Source organism: Procambarus clarkii, chromosome 67 (assembly GCF_040958095.1).
Source record: "Procambarus clarkii isolate CNS0578487 chromosome 67, FALCON_Pclarkii_2.0, whole genome shotgun sequence".
Classification (NCBI taxonomy): Eukaryota; Metazoa; Arthropoda; class Malacostraca; order Decapoda; family Cambaridae; genus Procambarus; species Procambarus clarkii.
The window spans coordinates 5,981,812-5,988,168 of NC_091216.1; positions in this window are offsets into that span (position 1 = coordinate 5,981,812).

Below are 6,357 nucleotides of genomic sequence, written 5' to 3' on the forward strand. Positions count from 1 at the left end.
ACAAAAGACTAGTACTTATGAAGGAAGTAATACAAACAGAGATACAAAAGACTAGTACTTATGAAGGAAGTAATACAACAGAGATACAAAAGACTAGTACTTATGAAGGAAGTAATACAACAGAGATACAAAAGACTAGTACTTATGAAGGAAGTAATACAACAGAGATACAAAAGACTAGTACTTATGAAGGAAGTAATACAACAGAGCTACAAAAGACTAGTACTTATGAAGGAAGTAATACAACAGAGATACAAAAGACTAGTACTTATGAAGGAAGTAATACAACAGAGCTACAAAAGACTAGTACTTATGAAGGAAGTAATACAACAGAGCTACAAAAGACTAGTACTTATGAAGGAAGTAATACAACAGAGATACAAAAGACTAGTACTTATGAAGGAAGTAATACAACAGAGATACAAAAGACTAGTACTTATGAAGGAAGTAATACAACAGAGCTACAAAAGACTAGTACTTATGAAGGAAGTAATACAACAGAGATACAAAAGACTAGTACTTATGAAGGAAGTAATACAACAGAGATACAAAAGACTAGTACTTATGAAGGAAGTAATACAACAGAGATACAAAAGACTAGTACTTATGAAGGAAGTAATACAACAGAGATACAAAAGACTAGTACTTATGAAGGAAGTAATACAACAGAGATACAAAAGACTAGTACTTATGAAGGAAGTAATACAACAGAGATACAAAAGACTAGTACTTATGAAGGAAGTAATACAACAGAGATACAAAAGACTAGTACTTATGAAGGAAGTAATACAACAGAGATACAAAAGACTAGTACTTATGAAGGAAGTAATACAACAGAGACAAAAGACTAGTACTTATGAAGGAAGTAATACAACAGAGATACAAAAGACTAGTACTTATGAAGGAAGTAATACAACAGAGATACAAAAGACTAGTACTTATGAAGGAAGTAATACAACAGAGATACAAAAGACTAGTACTTATGAAGGAAGTAATACAACAGAGATACAAAAGACTAGTACTTATGAAGGAAGTAATACAAGAGATACAAAAGACTAGTACTTATGAAGGAAGTAATACAACAGAGATACAAAAGACTAGTACTTATGAAGGAAGTAATACAACAGAGATACAAAAGACTAGTACTTATGAAGGAAGTAATACAACAGAGCTACAAAAGACTAGTACTTATGAAGGAAGTAATACAACAGAGATACAAAAGACTAGTACTTATGAAGGAAGTAATACAACAGAGATACAAAAGACTAGTACTTATGAAGGAAGTAATACAACAGAGATACAAAAGACTAGTACTTATGAAGGAAGTAATACAACAGAGATACAAAAGACTAGTACTTATGAAGGAAGTAATACAACAGAGCTACAAAAGACTAGTACTTATGAAGGAAGTAATACAACAGAGATACAAAAGACTAGTACTTATGAAGGAAGTAATACAACAGAGATACAAAAGACTAGTACTTATGAAGGAAGTAATACAACAGAGATACAAAAGACTAGTACTTATGAAGGAAGTAATACAACAGAGATACAAAAGACTAGTACTTATGAAGGAAGTAATACAACAGAGATACAAAAGACTAGTACTTATGAAGGAAGTAATACAACAGAGATACAAAAGACTAGTACTTATGAAGGAAGTAATACAACAGAGATACAAAAGACTAGTACTTATGAAGGAAGTAATACAACAGAGCTACAAAAGACTAGTACTTATGAAGGAAGTAATACAACAGAGATACAAAAGACTAGTACTTATGAAGGAAGTAATACAACAGAGCTACAAAAGACTAGTACTTATGAAGGAAGTAATACAACAGAGATACAAAAGACTAGTACTTATGAAGGAAGAATAAACAGGATACAAAAGACTAGTACTTATGAAGGAAGTAATACAACAGATACAAAAGACTAGTACTTATGAAGGAAGTAATACAACAGAGATACAAAAGACTAGTACTTATGAAGGAAGTAATACAACAGAGATACAAAAGACTAGTACTTATGAAGGAAGTAATACAACAGAGATACAAAAGACTAGTACTTATGAAGGAAGTAATACAACAGAGATACAAAAGACTAGTACTATGAATGGAAGTAATACAACAGAGTACAAAAGACTAGTACTTATGAAGGAAGTAATACAACAGAGATACAAAAGACTAGTACTTATGAAGGAAGTAATACAGACAGAGATACAAAAGACTAGTACTTATGAAGGAAGTAATACACATAGCTACAAAAGACTAGTACTTATGAAGGAAGTAATACAACAGAGATACACAAGACTAGTTACTAATGAGGAAGTAATACAACAGAGTACAAAAGACTAGTACTATGAAGGAAGTAATACAACAGAGATACAAAGACTAGTACTTATGAAGGATAGTAATACAACAGATCTACAAAGACTAGTACTTATGAAGGAAGTAATACAACAGAGATAACAAAAGACTAGTACTCTATGAAGGAAGTAATAAACAGAGATACAAAAAGACTAGTACTTATGAAGGAAGTAATACAACAGAGATACAAAAGACTAGTACTTAATTGAAGGATGTAATACAAACAGAAGTCTACAAAGACTAGTACTTATGAAGGAAGTAATACAAACAGAGCTACAAAGAACTAGTACTTAATGAAGGAAGTAAATAACACAGAGATACAAAGACTAGTACTTATGAAGGAAGTAATACAACAAGAGATACAAAAGACTAGTACTTATGAAGGAAGAATACAACAGAGATACAAAAGACTAGTACTTATGAAGGAAGTAATACAACAGAGATACAAAAGACTAGTAACTTAGGAAGGAAAGTAATACAAGAGATACAAAAGACTAGGTACTTATGAAGGAAGGTAATACAAACAGAGATACAAAGACTAGTACTTATGAAGGAAGTAATACAACAGAGCTACAAAGACTAGTACTATTGAAGGAAGAATACAACAGAGCTACAAAATGTACTAGTACTTATGAAGGAAGTAATACAACAGAGAATACAAAAGACTAGTACTTATGAAGGAAGTAATACAACAGAGATACAAAAGACTAGTACTTATGAAGGAAGTAATACAACAGAGATACAAAAGACTAGTACTTATGAAGGAAGTAATACAACAGAGATACAAAAGACTAGTACTTATGAAGGAAGTAATACAACAGAGATACAAAAGACTAGTACTTATGAAGGAAGTAATACAACAGAGATACAAAAGACTAGTACTTATGAAGGAAGTAATACAACAGAGATACAAAAGACTAGTACTTATGAAGGAAGTATTACAACAAGATACAAAAGACTAGTACTTATGAAGGAAGTAATACAACAGAGCTACAAAAGACTAGTACTTATGAAGGAAGTAATACAACAGAGCTACAAAAGACTAGTACTTATGAAGGAAGTAATACAACAGAGATACAAAAGACTAGTACTTATGAAGGAAGTAATACAACAGAGATACAAAAGACTAGTACTTATGAAGGAAGTAATACAACAGAGATACAAAAGACTAGTACTTATGAAGGAAAGTAATACAACAGAGATCCAAAGACTAGTACATTATGAAGGAAGTAATACACAGAGATACAAAAGACCTAGTACTTATGAAGGAAGTAATACAACAAGAGATACAAAAGACTAGTACTTATGAAGGAACGTCAATACAACAGACGATTACAAAAGACTAGTACTTATGAAGGAAGTAATACAACAGAGATACAACAAGACTAGTACTTATGAAGGAAGTAATACAACAGAGCTACAAAAGACTATTACTTATGAAGGAAAGTAATACAAACAGAGATACAAAAGACTAGTACTTATGAAGGAAGTAATACAACAGAGCTACAAAAGACTGAGTACTTATGAAGGAAGTAATACAAACAGAGATACAAAAGACTAGTACTTATGAAGGAAGTAATACAACAGAGCTACAAAAGACTAGTACTTATGAAGGAAGTAATACAACAGAGATACAAAAGACTAGTACTTTATGAAGGAAGTATAACATACAGAGCTACAAAAGACTAGTACTTATGAAGGAAGTAATACAACAGAGATACAAAAGACTAGTACTTATGAAGGAAGTAATACAACAGAGACTACAAAAGACTAGTACTTATGAAGGAAGTAATACAACAGAGATACAAAAGACTAGTACTTATGAAGGAAGTAATACAACAGAGAACAAAAGACTAGTACTTATGAAGGAAGTAATACAACAGAGATACAAAAGACTAGTACTTATGAAGGAAGTAATACAACAGAGATACAAAAGACTAGTACTTATGAAGGAAGTAATACAACAGAGATACAAAAGACTAGTACTTATGAAGGAAGTAATACAACAGAGATACAAAAGACTAGTACTTATGAAGGAAGTAATACAACAGAGATACAAAAGACTAGTACTTATGAAGGAAGTAATACAACAGAGATACAAAAGACTAGTACTTATGAAGGAAGTAATACAACAGAGATACAAAAGACTAGTACTTATGAAGGAAGTAATACAACAGAGATACAAAAGACTAGTACTTATGAAGGAAGTAATACAACAGAGATACAAAAGACTAGTACTTATGAAGGAAGTAATACAACAGAGATACAAAAGACTAGTACTTATGAAGGAAGTAATACAACAGAGATACAAAAGACTAGTACTTATGAAGGAAGTAATACAACAGAGATACAAAAGACTAGTACTTATGAAGGAAGTAATACAACAGAGATACAAAAGACTAGTACTTATGAAGGAAGTAATACAACAGAGATACAAAAGACTAGTACTTATGAAGGAAGTAATACAACAGAGATACAAAAGACTAGTACTTATGAAGGAAGTAATACAACAGAGATACAAAAGACTAGTACTTATGAAGGAAGTAATACAACAGAGATACAAAAGACTAGTACTTATGAAGGAAGTAATACAACAGAGATACAAAAGACTAGTACTTATGAAGGAAGTAATACAACAGAGATACAAAAGACTAGTACTTATGAAGGAAGTAATACAACAGAGATACAAAAGACTAGTACTTATGAAGGAAGTAATACAACAGAGATACAAAAGACTAGTACTTATGAAGGAAGTAATACAACAGAGATACAAAAGACTAGTACTTATGAAGGAAGTAATACAACAGAGACAAAAGACTAGTACTTATGAAGGAAGTAATACAACAGAGATACAAAAGACTAGTACTTATGAAGGAAGTAATACAACAGAGATACAAAAGACTAGTACTTATGAAGGAAGTAATACAACAGAGATACAAAAGACTAGTACTTATGAAGGAAGTAATACAACAGAGATACAAAAGACTAGTACTTATGAAGGAAGTAATACAACAGAGATACAAAAGACTAGTACTTATGAAGGAAGTAATACAACAGAGATACAAAAGACTAGTACTTATGAAGGAAGTAATACAACAGAGATACAAAAGACTAGTACTTATGAAGGAAGTAATACAACAGAGATACAAAAGACTAGTACTTATGAAGGAAGTAATACAACAGAGATACAAAAAGACTAGTACTTATGAAGGAAGTAATATCACAGAGATACAAAAGACTAGTACTTATGAAGGAAGTAATACAACAGAGATACAAAAGACTAGTACTTATGAAAGGAAGTAATACAACAGAGATACAAAAGACTAGTACTTATGAAGGAAGTAATACAACAGAGATACAAAAGACTAGTACTTATGAAGGAAGTAATACAACAGAGCTACAAAAGACTAGTACTTATGAAGGAAGTAATACAACAGAGCTACAAAAGACTAGTACTTATGAAGAGAAGTAATACAAGTAGAGATACAAAAGACTAGTACTTATGAAGGAAGTAATACAACAGAGCATACAAAAGACTAGTACTTATGAAGGAAGTAATACAACAGAGATACAAAAGACTAGTACTTATGAAGGAAGTAATACAACAGAGATACAAAAGACTAGTACTTATGAAGGAAGTAATACAACAGAGATACAAAAGACTAGTACTTATGAAGGAAGGTAATACAACAGAGATACAAAAGACTAGTACTTATGAAGGAAGTAATACAACAGAGATACAAAAGACTAGTACTTATGAAGGAAGTAATACAACAGAGATACAAAAGACTAGTACTTATGAAGGAAGTAATACAACAGAGATACAAAAGACTAGTACTTATGAAGGAAGTAATACAACAGAGATACAAAAGACTAGTACTTATGAAGGAAGTAATACAACAGAGATACAAAAGACTAGTACTTATGAAGGAAGTAATACAACAGAGATACAAAAGACTAGTACTTATGAAGGAAGTAATACAGAGATACA